This window comes from Haliaeetus albicilla, chromosome 28 (genome assembly GCF_947461875.1).
Source record: "Haliaeetus albicilla chromosome 28, bHalAlb1.1, whole genome shotgun sequence".
NCBI lineage: Eukaryota > Metazoa > Chordata > Aves > Accipitriformes > Accipitridae > Haliaeetus > Haliaeetus albicilla.
Genome location: NC_091510.1, coordinates 7,864,795 through 7,887,417, shown reverse-complemented (window position 1 = coordinate 7,887,417; position 22,623 = coordinate 7,864,795).

The following is a 22,623-nucleotide window of genomic DNA, read 5'->3' as shown; positions in this document are numbered from 1 at the left end:
GACTGTATACTCTATTCAGCTACCAACAGCTTTATCCAATTAAGAAACTAAATATCGACACTGGTAAGTTCTAAAGTGTTTTTCTAGTCCTGAAAGATTTTCTGGATATTTCTGCTTCCTAGCATAAAACACCACTGGTAAATTTTACATGAAAATTTTAAGGCAAAGTTTCATGAGACCTTGTAATTTGGGCTATATAATGCCTTACCTACAAACATTTTAACAAATGTAACAAACATAAACCATTACTGGAACAAATGATTTACAATTAAAGTCTGAATTTAAAGAAAATTAAAATTTCTGGTTTATGGCTCTTTTCCAAAGCTGTGGAAGAAGATTTCAATCTTACTGATTGAAATCTAAGAAATCAGTTGGAGACAACTGAGTTAGTTTTCAAGATGCTATCGTTCAGGTGTTTCATTCAAAGACCTTTGAAGATCATAGAAAATCTGATGTTGCCTTTACTGGGGAGGGTCAAAGCTTAAATAGTCTAAACTGAGTGTGACATCCAAGCTCATCATAGCTTTGTGGAAGGAAATAAGTCCATTTCTCATACATGACTTGGTAGTTTGTGTATGGCTGAGACCTAACACAGGAATCCTCTGTACTCATTTGCAAACCTGTCTGTAACTAATCTGTTAGTGCCATCACTAAACCTGCCAGTATTTTTGTTTGCTAGTTATTTTAAGATTATGCTCCCACATTTAAATTATTTACTCAACATTTTGAATCTCATTTAGTTACTTGTAGTCCCATTTTTTTATGCTTTCATAATGTTATTTTTCCCTTGTTCCCTTTGCATTTGTTTCCTGTTCCCAGTTCTGCTCCAAATTCTCTTTAGTTTAATGTTGTTTACAAACCTAATTAAAGTGCTGTTTAGCTCTTCCTCAGACAATTAATGAGTATGTTAAATAATAAGGGGTTTGTTGCAGCTTCCTTGCATACTTCTTTGCAGATCTCAGGTCTAATAGTTCAGAATATATACGTATTGCAGCTTTTCTGTTTGTTCCTTTTTGGGTGGTTTGCTTTTCATATAACTGCTTTTATACCCAGGCAAATATGATTGATTATACTGGTAAAAGTTTTTGACACACCACCAAATGACCTAGCAAAAGCTAGAGTGAATGTGAACAAGTTATTCTACCGTTAGTTGGTTTATTAGTAGGTCAGGGAAGCAAATTATCCTACCATTAGTTAATTTACAAGTAAGCACTTCAAAACCAATGACTGCTTGAAAACAATAATCTTTGGATTGCCATTCCTTAATTATATTAGAATTCCACCACCCAGGTTTCCTACGTCTGTTTTCTTTTGCAGACTGTGTTACTACTGAGCAGAGTCTTTGTTGGACACATTAGAGCAATCTCTTTACACCACACATATTCAGAGTCCTAAAGCATTCCTAAACTAAATAGGATATGATGGTTTAGAGAAGTGATGATGAATGTTTTGCTCCAACAGATTATTCCATGCAACAGTTCATAGTAAAAGCATCTGGAGTCAGAGAATCCTGTAATTAATTGCAGACAAAGTATACTATGATGCAAATTCAGCTCCTTCAAGGAGAATGTATATGCAAAAATACGTTTTATACAATTGCCTTTGTATAGTATTTCAGATATCACATTCACCTGTTTGTTCACATTTTTGTTCTTCCAGCAGGAGACAATACTTTAAGTCTTATTTTAGCTGTGAGAATTGCTTAGCTCTACTTTCTGCAAAAAAAGATACAGACTTAAATTAGTGTCTGACTGTGACACTAGATGGAGCTATCTCTTCGAAATGAGTCAGCTTTTGGAAATTGAACTTCTGTTCCACGTGTATCATACTGCAAATTATCATGTAAGAGAAAAAGAAAATAAAAAAGGGAAAAGAATAAAGCGGAAAAAAATCAAGAGGAGAAATCAAACAAGTAATATAATTATTTAAATTATTATGAAAAGGTGTCCAGAATAATTTCAAATTAATATATATGGGATGATTATTTTAATACACTGAGAACTTTTTCCACAGTGGTAATTTTTATCAAAGTATTTTTGGGAACTTAAGGTCTGAAGAAGCTTTGGCAGCCTTTAAGTGAAATGAAATTAATTAACATCTAGTTGCTTTGTTACAAATGATGCAGTAGCACTACGTAGATACTTTTCTATCATTCCTCTGCTCATCACAGGTATTTCAGCAAGGAATATTGAACAAGGGTAAAACAACTAGATTTTTCATTGTAGTTCATATTTTGATCCCATCAGCAATGTGGTTCTATCCTGCAGCTACTACTCCTTGGAAGCCAACAACTCAATACCTAAATTCTTCTCCATGTACACAATTGTAGGCATTTGGTTTTCAAAAGATAAGATGATGTGGAAACACATCAGCTAAAGCTAGTTCCAATTAGAACCAGAAACTGTGAGTATCTGTGGATGGAACTTTTCTTGCAAGAGGTTACTAAAGTTTGTTAATTAAAAATAATTAAGAAGGATTCTTTGTATTAAGGTTTAAAACAAGTTCTGTGGATTTATGGAGCCTCGGAAGGAATGACTTTTAGTGAGACTCATGTAAAATTTTCCGTAGGATGCTTGAGTTTTACAAGATCTTGTCAGAAGCATAAGAACAGAAATAGGAAAGCTGGCTAAGAAACAAAAAGTAAGTACGCACAGTTAGATTAACTTTCCCATGGATTACACAAACCTTTTTTTTTTCTTTTTTGAGTTTCCAGAAAAGGCTTTCCACAAGCTGTGCCAGATGTCTTTCTCCAGTGCCACATCACCACTCTGAATCCACTGAATAGCAAGACCACTCTTGGCTAGCACTAAGAGTGCTACAGTCTTTTTCAAAACAAACAGAAAAGATAAGGAAATCTGTAGCTCATTTCTTTACATTCTAGCCAAAAACAGATTTCCAGAGTTACCAGTGTGTGGCTAGACTGTCAAACACTAAGGTATACCATGTAGTGAAATGCCCTGATTTTCATGAAGAACGTTTTTTCCTTTCTGAAACCTCTAAATATGTCTCTTGTGTGTCTTCCCCATACTTTGCTATTTTCAAATAGGCACAAATTCCACACCTCATTAATCCATTTTGCGTTGGAAAACTGTTCGTTAATTGAGTCTGTATTTCATTGTCCATCTTTGTGGTTACCGTAGGTAGGTAAAATGAAGTACTTTAGAAGGACTTGGGGTTACTGGTGAATGAAAAATTGCACATGAGCCAGCAATATATGCTTGCAGCCCAGAAAGGCAATCATATCCTGGGCTGCATAAAAAGAAGCACGGCCAGCAGGTCGAGGCGGGTGATTCTTCTCCTCTTCTCTGCTCTCGTGAGACCCTACCTGGAGTATTGCCTTCAGCTCTGGGGTCCCCAGTACAAGAAAGACATGGACCTGTTGGAGCAGGTCCAGAGGAGGGCCACAAAAATGATCGGAGGGCTGGAGCATCTCTCCTGTGAGGACAGGCTGAGAGAGTTGGGGTTGTTCAGCCTGGAGAAGAGAAGGCTCTGGGCAGACCTTATTGCAGCTTTTCAATATATAAAGGGGACTTATAAAAAAGATGAAGAGAGACTTTTTACGAGGGCCTGTAGTGACAGGACAAGGGGCAATGGTTTTAAACTGGAAGAGGGTAGATTTAGATTAGATATAAAGAAGAAATTCTTTACAACGAGGGTGGTGAAACACTGGAACAGGTTGTCCAGAGAGGTTGTGGGTGCCCCATCATTGGAAGTGTTCAGAGTCAGGTTGGATGGGGCTTTGAGCAACCTGGTCTAGTGAAAGATGTCCCTGCCCACGGCAGAGATGAAAGGGATGGACAAGACAATCTTTAAAGGTCCCATCCAACCCAAACCATTCTATGATTCTCTTATTCTAAGTACCTAAGATTTTAATTTAGTTATGATGGCAATCCACATGGGCACATGATAGCTCTTGGTCCATGCAAGAGGATTATTAGATGACTAAACCAGTGCCTTGAAGACAGTACTGCTGTGGGAAAGATGAGAGGTGAAGCTCAATTAGTGGGCTTGGTGAACACACCTCAAAAGTCCATTTAATCCATCTTCATATATTTGCACAGTATGTAATCTTCTGAAAACAGACCACAACAAAACCAAACAAACCTTACTTATCTGAAGAGCACAGATTTCAGCTGGAATTGTTGTCAAATAATAGACTAACAATAGATTTGTCTTTCTTCTATTTACTATACTGAGAAAATATATAATTTGTCTTTAATATAACCTTTATGCCATTCTGACTTCTGTAGGCAGAAGAAAGTGAACAATAACAGTAATAACAATAACATCTACAACAGCAGACATTAGTGCCCTGCCTAATCAATGTATAACAACTATTTATATGCTCTAAGTTTTTGAAAAAACATGAGGCAGTAGATTGTAAAGTTTACAGTGATGCCATTCATAATGCAATGTTCTAGCAAATGATTAAGGATTTTAATTTCCTATGTTTCAAAGTAAAACAAAATGTGCTAAAATATTTATGAAAGAAAAAGCTCCACAGAGTTTGATGGAGTCTGTTCTGAACACTCCAAGCCTTCATTGCTATGGAAATCATGAAGTTATTTCTAGAATACACTGTTGCTTTCTCCGGCATATGCTAGTATGAGACACAGAGAAAGGCTCTCCATCTTGCTTCCAAATGAATAACGGCTCGTCAAGTTGTTTGGAAAAATAAGAACAAATTCTAAGTAAATGCTGAAGTTCATGAATAACGTGCAGGGAGAGGGAATTTTGAAACGCTAAAGAACAAATTTAAATTTCACAAAGAACTATCACCCGAGTTCTGTGTCTCATATGGCCTGTCCTATTTGAATACTCATGAATAGAAATTATTAAACAACTTTGTAAACTTACAACAACATTAAAAACTGTTCACATCACTGACAGTTGTACTGAAAGCATAATGCATGCTACTGACACGGTTCTGCATATGTAAACTGATTACATGTATTTGCATTAGTCTGGGTTGCTAAAGATGAGCTGAAGTTAAAGTACAAACTGATTTTAGGGACTGTTCTATGTGCTTCAGTTTCAGGACTGATCTAGATTTTGGTTAGTACTTGTTAGCAGATTCTTGGAAGGTAGCCTATTGAAAGTTGAAAGGAAAAAAAGAAAGAAGGGGGGTAGGGAAAGCTTAGCTGTACTGGAAACACACAAATGAAAGCAGTCTTCTGTTTTGAAAATACACTGTATTTTCTGAGAGCGATGAATAGCTCTCTGAGGAATAAAACATTTGTGAAAGTGCAAAAAGGTTTCTGTTTTTTTTTATTGCTATGACATTAACATAACTTAACAAGCTTCAGACACTGGAAGTCGGTTAACAGGATTAATGTTTAGTTTTAGGTGATTAACAGACTACTTGCAGAGCAGTCTTATTTCTGGTATGTGAGAAAAAATGAAAGTATAATGAAGTCGTGCATGAAACTGAGTCTCTCCTTGAGGAATTGACTTCTCATTAACCATTTAAATAGTAAGTGATGATTAAAATACAGAGCAATTCACTGAAAATTCCCATTTATTCGGTTCCATTAGATTTATACTCAGATTAAATTGGTTGCAGAGATCAGCATAGTTATCCCAGTGACTGGCACCAGATAAAAATCTAAGAGTACTGGTGAGATTTTTTTGGTTGAAATTCAAAAATGACGTCAGTGGGTGTTTCTTGCCAAAACTTCTGTTAAAGTACCATAAATCAGTCTTGGAGCTAAAGTCTGTTCTGAGTATTTGCTGGGGTTTTCATGTAATCAATACAGATTTACACATGTGTAATGTAAAGTCTTTTGTGCAAGTAGAATACAAAATGGGAACACTAGATGAAGTCATGTAACTGGCATTAATTTTAATTGGGATAGAGAGGTACAACATATATTGAAGGTAGAAAAGAAGGAAACAGCATGAAAATAATTAGCACTATTTTAAAATAAGTGATTTTTTCCCCCTTTGCACATTTCTATGAATTTCCTCTCCTGCAGTGATTATACCACTTATTTCCTTATAGATCACTTACAATGCATGCTGTAGCTGTATGAAAGAATTCCCAGTGGTGCACTGAAACTTTTAGTTTTGTACTTTCCTTACCAATTTAAATGAAACAGGATTTTCATTTTTCTTTCCTCATCCAGTTCCTAAAATGCAGGTTTTAAAATGTCACCATAATTGTTTCTAGATTATCCATACCTTCTTTGTTCTTTTTTTTTTTTTTTTTAAATCTTTTCTCCAGTGTCTTTCACATTCTAGTGCGAGGTATCATCCACTTTATAAAAAGAACTAATCTGCTAAGTAGGTCCCGAATAATTATGTCCCATTTTTTCCAAAGAACTGCATTATAATTACCTTTCTGAATATCTGTGGTTTTCTAGATCTATAAATGAACCAAAGCTAGACAGAACTTTCAGACATCCACTGTTCCAGCACTATGAAAAACTGGGTTAAAGGAAAGCTTTTTTTTTTTGCTTTCTTTCCCAGATTTATTTAAATTTTTTTTTTTTTTAGAGTTATGCCAGTACAAAGTGAGCATCAATGTGTGGTCTTTTCATCCCAGATTTGAGGATATTGCTTAGTTTCCACACACAAGAATGTCTTTACAAATAGGAAAATAGGTGATTGAAGCTGATTGAAATGATTGAAATAAATTATTTCTGATTGAAGCTAGTCGATCTTTTATTACATCCTTAAATTTATATTAAAATGTAAATACTGAAAATGTAGTTTTCGAATACTGATCAAGATGAGTTCATTTTAGGCTAGTTAGGGTAGTGGCTGAAGCAAGTCTCAGAGCTGTCATTAGTTATTTCTAAGAACTTACAGAAAACGTGTGGAAGTCCAGAAGACTGGAAAAAGGAAAGAAAGGATGGGATGACTGTGCCAAATTTTGACAGCTCTTTACTATTATTTGGCCTGAAAGTTTTTGGTGTCTAAATTTAGACACATTTACATGCTCATAAATGCCTTTCTTGACTCTCACGCAACCTAAATTTCAGGTCAATAACCATCTAAATGTTGTTGGGAATTTCTGTAACATTTGTTGCTGTGTCACGGTATAACCCCGGCCGGCAACTCAGCCCCACGCAGCTGCTCGTTCACTGCCTCCCACAGAGGGATGGGGGAGAGAATTGGAAGGGTAAAAGTGAGAAAACTCCTGGGTTGAGATAAAGACAGGTGAACAGGGAAAGCAAAAACCGCGAGTGCAAGGAAAGCAAAGCAAGGAATCCAGCCACCCCTTCCCACGGGCAGGCGGGTGTTCGGCCATCTCCAGGACAGCAGGGCTCCAGCACGCAAAGCGGTCACTTGGGCAGACAAACACCATCACTGCCAACGTCCCCCCTTCCTTCGTCTTCCCCCATGACGTCCCATGGGCTGGAATACCCCTGGGGTCAGCTGGGGTCAGCTGTCCCGGCTCTGTCCCCTCCCGACTCCTCGTGCCCCCCTCGCTGGTGGGGGGAGAAGCAGAAAAGCCCTCGGCTCTGTGTGAGCACGGCTCAGCAATAATGAAAACATCCCTGGGTTATCAGCGCTGCTTCCAGCACAAAGCTAAAACACAGCCCCATACCAGCTACTGTGGAGAAAATGATCCCAGCCAAACCCAGCACGTGCTGGAAAGCATGTCACTTCTTTTTGGATATTCACTACCGTGATCAACTCTGTCCTAGAACCTCCACTCAGATCCTATGAGAGGATGGCGTGGCCCTCCGCAGCCAGCTCTCTTCCCTTTCCTGGCCTTTTCTGTCTTAGTTCTTAATTTCCCACTGTTGCTCAGGCAAATCCTTTCCACTGTACGTGCACATTTCATCCTATTTGGCAGGTATCTAAAACTGGTCAGGTGACGAGTCCCCGAAAGTATCTGTCTCTTTTTAGTATCTGTAAGAGTCTCCTATAATGACTCGTTCATATGTAAATATCCACCTGCAGATGCCTTATGTAAATGTGATCAATATCCCTCTTACTTGCTGGAGAGAGATTCAGTGATGGCTGTGAACAAGGAGATCGCTAAATCCCAACACTGCAGTTCCCCACTTCTGGAATGGCACTCAGTTTATCTCCATAATCAGACTTCCAAGTTCTTTGATAAATACAGAACACTAAGTCACTTTTTCTTCCAAAGGATCTTTTCTGTTTTTTCTTACAATTTATTACTGAAAATTTGTATGACAATGGCAACAGGAAATGAGAAAGAAAAAAGAGCAAAGCAATTTTTGTGCTCCTAGAATCTAATCTCTTTTCTGGAACTGAATTCTACTCTTTCTTACAGCCTTTACATAGATTAACAGGTGAGTTCTGACTGAAGTAGATGAAATAAAGAAAATTCAGTCATTTGCTAAAAGCCTCTGAGATATACAATAATGTAAAGTAGCATGGTAGATGAAAAGCGACGTGAAAACTCAATTATTCCTTGCAGTGCAGCTCATTGTTTATGAAAACTACCACCCAGAGATGGAAAATAATGACATTATCCTGCTACATAATCATATATATTATTTGCATAATTATTTTCTCAAAGAAACTATATCATGGTTTTGTTTCTGAATTGAATTTTAAATTCCAACAGGAGCTTTTTATCAAGTAGGCTTGCCCATGTGTCTGCTTCCTCTATTTATCATGATCATGTAACATATAAGCCTGCACTATTTCAATAGGCTTATAGAAACACGTACTTTTCTGTGAACCTTTTTGTTTGACGTATGTTCTACAAGGGAAGGTAGTTAAAATTGTAGCTTCACCTGAATTACTAAATTACTAGTTGAGGAATCAACTAGCAAAGGAGGAAGCAATTACCCTCCTTTCTGCGTAATTATCTGAATATTTAAAACATTTGGAAGACAGGACAAGAACAAATTTTAAATAGTATATGCATTAGAAGCTGCAAAGTAGAAACTCCTATGCCTCTCAAAGGTTGCTCAGAGTAGCAATGAATTACTCTGACTGATAGAGAAAGATTGGAGAAATAGGTAATCTTATTCTAAATTTTAGTCCTTTCTTTAAGAATCTTGATACTAGTAAGTACCTGTTTCAGGAAAGCATATTGTTTTCCTTATTTATTATGAATATATTATAAAATTCAAACAAACCCTTAAGTGACCTGTGACCTACATGGAACTTGCAAAAACTTTATAAAATCCTAAGCCTCATGCAGCAGACAAATGTCTATCTCTGTTTCAGTGAGTTTGTGTGAAACGCCATGGGTGGATTTATTGACGTATTTATTTATACGATACTTGGTTTCTGGAAGGCAGTGTGTGCTAGGGCTTTAAAAAAAGCTCATTCCAGTTCTCAGAAATAACAACAACCCTGTCATGTTTTCAGGTTTCTTTACTGTATTGGCGATTTTAAAAGTGTTATACTTTTTCTTTTGTATCTTTTGATGAATGAAATAAGTCAAGTGATGAGATATGTAGAGTACTTTGAGTGAGCAACTATTAAACCCCCCCAGAATTCTACTTCTCCTGTTGGCCTTGCAAAAATCTGACTTTTGTTTTGGTTACACTTATGTTATATGTTGAAGACTCTCCATTTATAATAGCTAGAGTCCACTTTCTTTTTCATCTTTTTCAAGTACAATTAGGAGACCTATCTTTAATTCTTTCTTAGTTCAGAAACACTATTGAATGTGCTATGAAATTCATGGTTTCTGTGCTCTTTTATACAGATACAATAGTTTTTAAACATACCAGACCAGATACAGTTTTTAAAAAATACCATACCAGACTGTTACTTAAAATGCCAGATCAGAAACATGGAATTTGGGGTTTTCTATGCTTTTTACTTTAGCATAGAAAGCCTAGAAGTCTTGGGGGTGCAGGGATTGCCCTTCTCATGAATCACAGTCTCTGTAAATGCATATACACAGGAAAAAGCAGGAAAATACAAAGCTGTTAATGGAAAGAGAGGACATATGTTGAAACCAGTCCACTTCCATGAAAACTTCAACACTTTGCTTTCTGCATTTTCCAACATACTCTCTTAAGCTCTTTCCAGAGCCGGCTGACAGCATGCATGTTTAGATGTAAGGAGTAAGTTAGAAAGATACTTTGTGGAGGTGCATCAAAGAATTTATAAAGGAAGGATATGCAAGTGCATATGCTATTCATTTCCTGTCCCTTGTAGGTATGCCAAATGGGTTTGCACAGAGATTAAATTATCTTCAGTAATTACAGCAATTTAATTGAATTTGTACATACACGTAAAATTGTTCTACCCTATCTGTTGCAATTTGAAACTATTTTATAGAAATTTCTCAAAAGCTATTAAGCCTACGTACAATATTTTGTAACAGAAGTAAAAAAATGTTCCTTTGTCTATTTGTTTTAGTCAGACTCCAGCTTCAATTGTCTATGGGGAAATAATAATAAAAAATGAACCCCCAAAGTTCTCTTTCTACAAAGCACTGGCTGATGAATAGCTCAGATTTCTACCACACAAGCATTACTTTTCCACACATAAGTGGGAATGGGTCACAAGCATAAAGCTCTTGGATAGAGAAAACAGCCTTTATCTGCTGATTCATCCAAAATGGAGATCCTAATATGTAGAGCTTGTATCCTGGCAGGTGAGAGTAATTACCACTATTTGGATATAAACAAGGTAGGAGTATTTCAGGGAGCCTGAGGTAGTGGAAAGAAAAAGTAATAGTAAGAGCATCTATGCATTTGCTTAGGTGAGGATGATGTTTTATTCTTTTGAATTTTGTTGTTGGTGTTGAAGTTCAGATATGAGTCTGTGCTGATGAAGACAGTCCGGCTGCTGCAAGTACTCATTTCTATTTCACAGCTCTAAATAGAGAATGTTAATTTTCCTCTACTAGACAATAATTCACTGAAGCCAAAAAGTGAGAATAATATTTTAAAATACTTGGGAAGAGTTTGTTGTCCTCTTTAAAACTTAGACTGGATCTTATCCTTTGAAAAGAATATAGAGTTCTTGGACATCCTTTTATCCTTTACTGAAGAGAAAGCTCTCAGATTTAAATGGGAGTTAATTCTTGAGGGATTCCAACAAAAATGCCCATTTCTTCCTTTATTAGATCTAAGAAAGAAATGTCCATCTTGCTGTGGTGGTGTCAGCCTTGGCACTACTAGGCTGACAGGCAGCTGAGAACCAAGCATGCTCTGTGTGCTAAGCTGGTACTGGAGTTCTGGTTAAAAGTGCATGTGTGGCTTCTGTCAATCTCCCTGCCATATATTGATTTGATGCTAATATCTAATTGGAAGCTGTAAGTTCTCCTGTAGCCTGCGTTCCTGTGCATTTATCCTGGAAAAACCGCTTGCAACTTTAAACCGGAGACTTGTGATTTCTTTCTAATTTTATACTGAATGCACAAATAAGCAATGTCAGAAATCAGGCTGGGATTTTCTATTATTCCATTTCTAATTCATGACTGTTTCTACACTGTTAAATTCCTGGGGGAGGTGCTAAACATATTTTCCTTAGATCTTCTGCCTTATGGGAAGCACGTGGATCATTCATCTCAACCAAAGGCTGGGCACCACTGCCGTGTCTAGTAATGAATGGAAGGAAGACCGGCCAGCTGGAGGAATGTTGATGGTGACCCGGGTGTTCCCAGCTCCCAGATTCTCCTTGAATAACATGAGGTTAATGCATATTTCCTATACTCTCTCTGTTTCCTATCTTAGCTTTTTCCACCTGGAAAGTCACTGGTGTGGTCACCCCCATGGTTTTGTGGATTATACTGACATGTTGGCAGCATAATCCTACATGTGTTTGTGTGGATAAAAATTCAGGAGGAAGCTTTAATCTTCCCTAAATATAATTGATCAGTAATAATTCCAGAATTCAAATGATACAGAAATTTATCTTGTAGAGGAATTAAGCTTTAAGTTTTAGAAAAAAACCCCAACAACCAAACAAAACCCCCCAAAACAACAAAACCAAATATGTCCCCCCCCAAGCCCCCCCCCCCCCCAACCTCAAAACAAACCGAAACTCCACCACAACACAACAAAAAACATAAAAGTTTTTCTGAAAGATCCAGATTCAATGATATGTTCTGTATATATATGGCTAAAGAGTGGTGATCTGGTCAAACATTTGATATCCAAAGTTGCACTCTTCTTCTTTTTCAGGAGGAGGCTTACAACCATTTGAAATGTTAAGACATGGCTTTTAATATTTTGAGAAGACAAGCATCCCAGTTAGTAAAAATGTAAAAATTATTTTCTAAAAAAGGAAAATTATAGAACTTGAATCTTACAATATGATTGATGCCTAGACAAAAATGGTGTCACTCATTTCATAAAGTACAGTAACAGAAAACTATGTGCTTAGGTTTAAATCTATTTCCAACTGCTTACCAGCCTGCTTTGGGGACCATGAAACAGGTAAGTAAACAATTACCATTGCTTTAAAACAACAACAACAACAAAACCCCCTATCATTGTCTTAGAATACTTCCTTAGACAAATTTAGATAAAGTGTATGAAATGCTACTTAAATTTTGAAAGTATTAGGTTTTTTATTTTTTGCCTCTCTTTTTGGAGGGGAAGGGGAGTAAATATTGTAATATCTAGATGTATAAAACAAAATTACTTTGAGCAAAAGTATTAATAGAATTTCTAGAACAGTAGTGCAGTAATATTAATTAGGCACTGTTCATGTATTCTTTTCCTTGCAAGTTTCACATTTCTGCATAGAAGTTATATGTATAAGCAGTCACACTGGAATGTCTGTCAGTTTTTGTCATTAGCCTATTAGAAAAGATGCTGCGGTACAGCTAGTGAACAGAAGTATTGTAATGCATAGAATTGTTCTTTAGTGTGTGTGGGGGGAAAACAAAAGCATAATAGTCTAAGTAAATGGTGTGAGAGTAACTTACTGTTGGAAAGTTGTTCATTCAGACTTCTGCATCAGCAATCTTTCTAGAGACTGAAATCAGTTCATGAACAGAGGAGATAACTGGACAATAAATATCAAGTATGCTTTTAAAATTAAAATGAATTAAACATAGTCTAATCTAAAGTAACAAATACAATACAGCATACAAAATATGACAAAGAAAAATGCTTTACTCAAATGTATGGCACATTAAAATAGTTTGACAAGTAGCTAACATATCTCATTTTTTTTCCTACCTTTTTTTCCCTCCCTAAAGTACTACACTGATGTTAACTTGTCTATAGAAGACACAAAATTAGTTGCACGACTTTCATTCATCATAAATTTTTCACAATGTGAGTTGTAAGAGAAGGACAAAATAAAGATCAGTTTCTCTCTGACCTCCTGGGAGAGAGTTAGGCAGTAAATTATCGCATCAAAGATGATCAGCACCACCTCTGGCCAGTGATTTTAACAGATGTGATTCTAGACACTGGTTTTGTCACTCTCCTTGCTATTTGTCTAAGTAAGGTAGCTTCTGAGGATATGTGCTGTAAGAGATCTTTCCCATGGGGCTGAGAAATCTGTTTAGCTTGTGATAGAACTTGGGCTTTCACTTAAAGAATTCAGAATACATTTTCTTAGTGTTTACTAAACCTTAAATTCAGGTGGAAAGGCAGTTCTCAGAACTGTTTATAAGGAGAGGATGAAATGCATCTATAGGGTGCTTTTGTGTATGTGTCTATTTTCTGTATGGAGTTTTCTGCACGGAGTTTTCTGCATCACTTTTTTCCTTAATTCCCCATATATCCTAAAATTTCAATTTTGGTGTCTATCAGCTTTCCAGATCCTTCTGTAGGTGTGATAGATATTCTTTTTTCTCACCATCTTTTAAAAATAATTTCATAAGGAAATTGAAGAGTTGCAGCATGGATTAGAGTAGTCCAACTGGAGGTCAGATCTGATCAACCGAAAGCCTTTATATGGCCAAATTTCTTCCAGGTCAGGACTCCAGAAAATGTGATTAGTGGCCAGTAGCAACTTCAAAGCATAAAAGCAGAATCCTTTTCTGCATCATCATATTTTCCTTTCTCCCACAGAGTGTCCTAAGTAAACAGAATGGGGGTAGGGTGGAATTAGAATGATCTCTCTGTAGCTGTATTGTCCTTCTATGGAGCATCCCAGCCTGGAGCCTCAGGGCACCTGGGGCTAAAGAAGTCCATGTAAACTGAACCCTCTGCTGGTAGAGCTTAGTAAAATCTTACTGGGGAAACAAGAAATGAACAGTTGTGGTAGGTAGAGCTCAGAAAATCTTCATATCACAGAGGATCAATGAAGTCGATACAGTTTGTCTCCTGGGACCAGATACCGAATCTTCTATATAAATGTTTTGATGAACTCTCCAATACCATAATTCACAAATAATTTTATTCTTTTAAAGATCCATCCTTGAGACTTGAGATAATGTGGAGTACTATCTTTACTTTTTTCCTAAAGAAAACAAATTATGAAATAGCAATGCTAAAACTGACTCAGTTTCACTGTCTATTCTGACTTTTCTGCACTGTCGGAAATTTACTTACCCACAACACCCACTGAAAGGGCATATGGCATCTGACAAGGGCAAGGATCCCTCCGAGATTTGCGTTCAGTTATCAAATGCTCCATTGCTCCTGAAGACCTAAGAAATCTGCAGTGTTTCTAGGTTAGGACGCTTAAATCCAAGAAGTTTCATAAAGTAAGCCTAGGAATTAGTTTCTACTTCCCAGTATTATCAAGTGAGACACCATGATAATCTCAGTTCTCATATACATTCAGTGTTTTATAAATACAAATCAATTATAGCCAAGGCAGGCTAATGTATGTTGGTTGGTTTTTTTTCTTAAATGTAAACATTAGCTCCTGACTATCAATTGAAGGAAAAGAGAGAAAGATAGAGTATGAAAAAAATTAAATCTCATGTCTGCTGTTTCATTCAACTGCTGCATATTGCATGGCATTTAATTCTTTCTGCAGAGGAGCTGTAAGAACTTACATGAATTCAGACCAATTGTGTAGATACTTCATTAAAATACTTAGTTAAACCCATCGTTTGCTAGCTGATTCAATTCTTGGAGTGACTGTGCTCCTCTTGGAAAGACATTCTGTGTTTCGGACAGCTTTCAAGGAAGCTGAACACAGTATCCACTTTCTGTGAGTAATAACCACAAGCCTTTAAGGCAGACACAGCCAGCACTAATTAAGAGACATTTACAAGAAAAAGTAAATCATGCTTAATATTTTGAATAGAAAAAAAGGAATTTACTTCCAGGACATTGTGGCTTTCAAAAGGTTAGAGATACCTAAAAGCCCCAATACCTCCAAAGGGGGGCAGGGTAAATTCATGGAAGGAAAATTCACTGAGGACTGCAGGATACATAGAAAGACGCAGATGACCAGGAGCTCTGGACTGATAATGATCACAGATCACTGACAGAAGTATCACTTACCCATACTCTGTGCTTTTTCTTAGACATCTCCTTTGTTCGCAGCTGAAGACACAATACTTTGCCTAGCAGGATGGCTGTTTATCTCAATGTGCCTTTCCTGTTTCTTATGGCTTTGATGCTCCTTTGTGTTCAGCACTTACCTTTAGGTAGTTATCTGTTAGACACTTCAGATCTCATTCTAGATGAGATCTGAGCCCAGGAACTAAACCCACATTTTTATTTTGGGGGCCAGGTAACAATTTTTTTTCTCCATTGTGGTTAGACTATATCTGAATGTATCTGACATATAACTGAATACTCACATTTCAAGAAAGATATAAAAATAGAACTGGAGCAATAAGGTCATCATTAATAAAATAACATCATTAAAGGAAGTGTTTCACTAATTTTCCAATTAGCCTTAGCTTTGAAACATCCACTGTTCCAAATCTGAAGGAAGTAAAAGCGATCTTGTTTCTCTTAGTTAAAATCCAAACTCATGTTTGGACAAATACTTTTTGGGGGGTATATTTTCTCCAGTAACTCTTTTCTTCTTAAAAGTGAAGAGGCAGGTATTCAGTCTTTTGTTCAACTTCCTACTCTTTCCAGTTTAACAGACTTTATCTAATGTACTAGGTGATGCATAGCAGAAAAAATGTGAGTTGTAATTAGGAGTATTCTTAAAGCTGTTATTTACCATTATCTATAATTTAGAGGTATTATCAGCTGATAGTACAAAAATGAGGGCTTTGTTGCTATGTCATGTATCACTGTTTATAGCACAAATTTACAGCTGTGACTAGCATGCTATAGAAATCAGAGCAAAATATAGTCATTGATTCCCCAGAGGTCACAGAATGTGTTCACTAACAAGTATTTCCAACATGTAACCAAAAGCATTGCAAAGAAGAAAATAAAGTATATCTCTGCCTAAAGCTAAAGCTTTGCTCCTGTCGAGAGCTCTGAGTACAGCCCAAACACTGTGTAAGTTGGTACATATGTCTCTTTGGAAACATTGGCTTTTGGACAGGCTACAGTTCATGCCTACCCCTGTGCTTGTGTGGAACTCTGCGCATGTCCATGTGGCTTTGCGTGTGTGTACAAATGTGTCTTTTCTAGAATTCTGCTCCTACCTCTTTCCTGCTTGTAACAGATCAAATGCAGATTTCTATTCCTTACACTGGATGTGCAAACCCCCTCATTTTAAAATTTAGCACATTTTTTAAAAGCTCAAAAATAAAATAATGTTAAATAAGCTTCAATTCAAACCACATAGCAAATAGGTTAACATAATGCTGAAATGGTCATTGAGAGCCCTGGTTTAAAAGAGCTATTTCTTCTCAGCAATGTCCTGAGCCATTTGTAGCTATTGCAATAAGTGGTCTCTTCCTTTTCTACTAGACAGAAGATTCACTATAACTAACATTACAGCACTTCTCAGAAAAGTCTGTCAGACCTGTATGGCAGTTTAGCATGAGAAACAAGCATGGCATGATTTAAGCCAAAGTTTATATCAGTCACTCTCATTACACTCATTAATTTTGAAACCACTTTTAAAGTGTAATGACAGTCTTGCCTGAGGGAAGTCCACAGGTTGTTATTCATATTAAAAACCAAAAATTATTAATTAGATAAATAAGATAAAAAATGATGCATTTGTATAACTTGATTTATCATGTTGACTAGTGACACTCATTTATGCAATATTCTCTGACTTCAGTTACAGAAATGTGGAAACTCAATTCAGAAAGCAAATTCTTTGAAGTTTTCCTGGTCAGCATTGGCTAGACTGCTCATGCATCTGCTCTTTCATTCAGCTAGTGAGTTATCCTCAGTGCTAGACTTGTTATCATAAAATAATGAAGTATCATTTGGCACAAACTATTAGCAAAGTATCTGTGGGCAATTCATAAAAAGATATTCGCTTTTGGTGATTCCATCATGACTTTATATCATAGGACTTCTTGACCTTTACCGGCTCTCCTTTCTAATCAAAGTGATCAGTGCATCCTTTATTCTCACTGATGAGTCAGATCCCACCCTTACACATTTAAAATCTGATTTTTATCTCATATGCAAGCCATACATATCCAGAGTATTTGGCAAGCTCACACTTGTTCTCACTTTGAGTGCAGTGATTTTTCATAGAATCATAGGAAAGTTGGAGTTGGAAGGGACTTTTAAAGGTCATCTAGTCCAACCCCCCTGCAATGAGCAGGGACATCTTCAACTAGATCAGGTTTCTCAGAGCCCCGTCCAGCCTGACCTGGAATGTTTCCAGCGATGAGGCATCTACCACCTCGCTGGGCAACCTGTGCCAGTGTTTCACCACCCTCACCGTAAAGATTCTTCCTTATATCTAGTCTAAATCTACCCTCTTTCCATTTAAAACCACCACCCCTTCTCCCATCTCAAGAGGCCCTGCTAAAAAGTTTGTCCTTGTTGTTCTAATAAGCTCCTTTTAAGTATTGAAAGGCTGCAATAAGGTCTCCCCAGAGCCTTCTCTTCTCCAGGCTGAACAACCCCAACTCTCTCAGCCTGTTTTCATAGGAGAGGTGTTCCATCCCTCTGGTCATTTTGTGGCCCTCCTCTGGACCCACTGCAACAGGTCCGTGTCTTTCCCGTGCTGAGGACCCCAGATCTGGACGCAGTACTGCAGGGGGGGTCTCACCAGAGTGGAGCAGAGGGGCAGAATCCCCTCCCTCAACCTGCCAGCCACGCTCCTTTTGATGCAGCCCAGGGTACGGTTGGCTTTCTGGGCTGCGAGCGCACATTGCCAGTTCATGTCCAGCTTTTCATCCACCAGTACCCCCAAGTCCTTCTCAGCCCTCAGAGAGCAGGGCTGCTCTCAATCCCTTCATCCCCCAGCCTGTATCGGTACGGGGGTTGCCCTGACCCAGGTGCAGGACCTTGCACTTGGCCCTGTTGAACTCCATGAGGTTCATATGGACCCACTTTTTGGGCTTGTCCAGGTCTCTCTGGATGGCATCCCATCCCTCAGGCGTGTCGGCCACACCACTCAGCTTGGTGTCACCTGCAAACTTGCTGAGGGTGCACTCGATCCCACTGTCCATGTCATTGATGAAGATATGAAACAGTACTGGTTCCAGTACAGACCCCTGAGGGACACCACTTGTCACCGATCTCCATCTGGACATCGAGCCGTTGACCACTACCCTCTGGATGCAACCATCCAACTAATGTGTTTTGAACACATTGTTGCTCTGTTATCATCCTCATAGGACCTGAGAGATCTTGCTCAGAAATAAAATGAGTGACCACAGGTGATGTCTCTTTCTAGTTCATTCAATGGTGTGTAGTGAGAAAAAATTAATGTCTCTCTCTACCTGAAAGCAATGGAGTTAGGTCCATGTTGAGAAGACGGAGGGAACAGTCTGTGTGTGTTACAGAATCCCATAGAGGCGTCTCCTCACCTGCTGTTTAAAAAGTCCTTCCAAGTTCACTCTGGAGATTTGTGAAAGGAGACGAGTGGGATGGAAACCATGACCTCCCACTGTTCAGACATAAAAGCTAATTTCTTCACACAGCACAATAAGCCCAGTTTCCACTGTCTTCTGCTCTGTAAAGTTTAAACCCCTGAAGAATTATGTGAGTGCCCCGAGTAGGTGGCATTTTTCTGCTGTTGACTAAACAGGGCAGAGGAGATTGTTTTCTTCGACTCTTTTTGCAGATAGCAATCATTCCAGTCCAATGTAGCATGTGAATTCTGGCGTGATCGTACTGCCTGAGGTGCCTTTGGGTTTTGACTATGATATGCAAAACAATTTGTGATGGTCATGCTGGCACCGAGGATGAGCTTGTGAAAGAGGCCTACGGGAATTCGATAACCCGTTCCCTGAGTGAAGAGGAGAAATAAATGAAATGTTTTCTGCTGCTTAAAGTAGCAATAAATTTGGAGAACACAGAATGATGCAGGGGGATGTAACATGAATCAGTCTCTATTTTCCTTCAGTCAGGATTAAAGTTTTGTTTGAAAAGACTTGCCCTCTTCTGAAACAAAGTTGTTACCATTCTTGAATACTTGAAAGCAACACAATTAGAACTGCAAATCTGACATAATTTCATTCTTTGACTATTATCAGAAAAGTAATCATGCCCTCCTTAAATAACTTGTGCAAGCCTGAGCTCCTGCAAGACAAGTAATCATTTACATACTTATTAATTCTGACATTTTTCTAAGTTTTTTTCTCCCCTCTTCCCTTGGTTAACTCTAACAGTGTTAGTGAAATATGTAACTACTATTCAGATATCTAAAACAAAGATCACTCTTGAAAAGCAAAAATATTAATAATTTTATATCATACTTCATAAATCCTACTTCATCTCTATCTTCTCTAGAAGCTGAATGGGAAGTTTCAAAAAGGAAATAAGTGGATCTCATGGCAATATGGTAAAGAAAGTTTCATTGAAGTAAACTTGAGTATGGGTAAAGCTTATAAGGCTTAAAATTTAATTTCCAGATGCACCTGAGACTTGTAACATGTTTTATTAAAAGAACAAAATAATCACTAAAATTTAAGAGATATGATTCCCTCCTCAGGAGCTGCCTCTTACTATTTCTGTTACCTTTGTTACAGTTCAGGTCTTTTGATGCAACTGAAATATAAAGAGGAGACAGCACAAACATGTTTGTCAATTACTGGATCTTGAACACTAACGAACACTTGACCCATGCACGATGTTAGCTGCAGCTATACAGCAGTCTAAACTTATTTTCTAACTAGAAGCCTAGTTCAATTTTACTGCTTATTGGAGATGACAGGCAAATATTGAGGCTGTCATCCTCTATAAGAATTCTTAAAACATCACAAAACCAGAATTAAAGTGGTTTACATATGCCTCGACTGAAAAAAAACCACCTAAATTTAACATGTAGGAGTCATTCTGTGGTTGCTAAGTCCAATATATGGACTTATTATTGACATTGATGCTTTTATTGCAATATTATGATTTTATCCTGTATTTCATTTCTCAGTAGCTCATTTCAGACACAGATTATTTTTTAATTGAGGCCACTCATGACCATATCTTCTATTTAACATTATTCTCTCTGTGCTAGAAATAGGAGTGAGAGAAAACCTGCATACACTAAAGAAAGCAAGCACAGTAATTTGAAAGAAGGGACTGGGAAGAAGTGAGATAGTCCAAGAAGCTCACTTGCTCAATAATTTTCTGCTGATCAAGCAGATGATAGGCACATCGTACAATAGGGCCCCAATCTTGATCTGTGGTTAACTGTACTACAGGCAGCAGTAACAGCAATAATATAGCAATCATACTGGCAATATGTACTTGGCATGGCATTGTATTTGCTACTGTACATGATTTAAGAATCACACATGGAGGAAAGGGAATTCAACTACTGTTATCCCCTTAACAGTAGCTGATAACATATTGGTGTCAGTGCTGATGCAAATTCATTTCTGATTCGATTTTGTGTTGGAGATAATGAAAGCTCAGATTGTAAGTACAGATAGGAGCATTGTGAGAATCCAGTCTGATCTCCTACATCACATAGGCTATAGAGTTTTTTCATCAATTCTTCTTACGAATTGGAGCACATCTTCTGAAGAACACACCATTTCAAGTAAAATATTTATAACATTGGAGAACGTATCACACACCATAATAAATGGTTTTAAAGCTAAATTATTCTCAGTGTTAAAAATTCATTCCTTAGTTCATGTTTGAATTTGTCTGGCTTCAGTTTTCTGTCATTAGATGCTATATCATTGTTCGCTACAAAGAAGGCACAATTTCTAGAAGAGTCTAAGTGAACAGAAGGGGAAAAAATAGTTTTATGAGTTCACTTGCAGGCCTATCTATGTGACATCATGATATCATGAATTTTTTCAGCATTTGTTTTACTCCATAAAACATGAGCAACATATACAAAGAAACACGATACTTCTTTCAGATAATATGCAGACTTCAGAAACAAAAAATTGTTTTGTAAAATTTTTTACCTCAAAGTAAAAAGTTCTCAGCTTGTCCTTAGGGTAAGATATCACAAAGCAATAAAGCTTTCACAAATTGACTAGAAGATATTGTCTTTTCATAAGCATCTTATTGTGACGCTTTACGTCAAGTATGGAAACTACTGCATCCAAAATATTTTAAAAAGTCTTCTGTGAAGCTTCCATATGTTGCATTTTCCCAAGATAGTCCCAAATGAAATCCTGATTCCTAACAATACTGGGTTTTAGGAAAGTTTGAATCAGAGCATGATGTTGTGGCTTTGAGAATGGCGTCTACCTGTTTTGTAACTAGTTTAGTTTTTACTAAATGTTCCAAGAGATGCAATGTCTCTCAAGAGTACTTCACTTTTAATTTATCTTTCTGAACAGATCCAGTTGTACTAATGCAGTTATATTTAGGCACAGATAATTTGATTTAACGTTAACACTGTTTACTGGATCAAATTTAGCACTGCTTGAGTTTCTTAAAACTGCAGTTTATACCAGACTTTTATTTGAAGTATTAAGCCTTTTATGACAGTTCTTTAACAAAAAGAAAAAAGAAAAAAAAAATCAGATACAAAAATGTTCAGGTTTGAGGCTAGAATTCACATGATTTTAATAGTAATTATCATTAATGAATCACTACTTCCATAAGTAATATGAACTCAAAACTTTCAGAAAACCTGTGTAACACATTTAAAAAAGATAGTTCTGACTACTGAGGGATTCAAGTATTGACTCAAATTCTTCACAGACATCCTGAATGCTTGTTCAGATCCCAGAACACTGAAGTTAATTAGAGTTTTGACGGCAATTTTAATGGATATAAGGAAAGGCTCTTTATCTGTCACTTCATGACTCACCTCAAAAGATATCAGCGCTGTATTATAAACTTAAAACTATCGCTGTTGAACAAGAGAAAACACAAAGCCATAGAAAGAGAAGAGAAAAGATCAAAGTCCTTGTACTGACAGAGTACGTGAGCTCACACTACCCAAGAAGCAGACACTGCTACGTACCACCAAAGGCAGCAGAAGCAGAATAATCATCTCCAAATTAGACGAACAAAGAAAGTCACTGCTACTCTGATATGGAGAAAATATTATGTTGTTACTCCAAATCTAGTGACTGAAGTGTATGAGCAAGACACGCTAGCCAGACAGCTGAAAAGTTTCTCAATGCCACCAAAACCACCAGCTCGCCTAATGCAGTATCTTTTCTCTAGCAGCAGTCAGTCTCCAGTGGTTCAGAGGACAGTGGGAAAGGGAGCAACCAGTAGGCCCTGATGCATGGAATTAATTACCAACAGAATAAACAAATCAAATTAAACAGTGAATAAGTTTCCT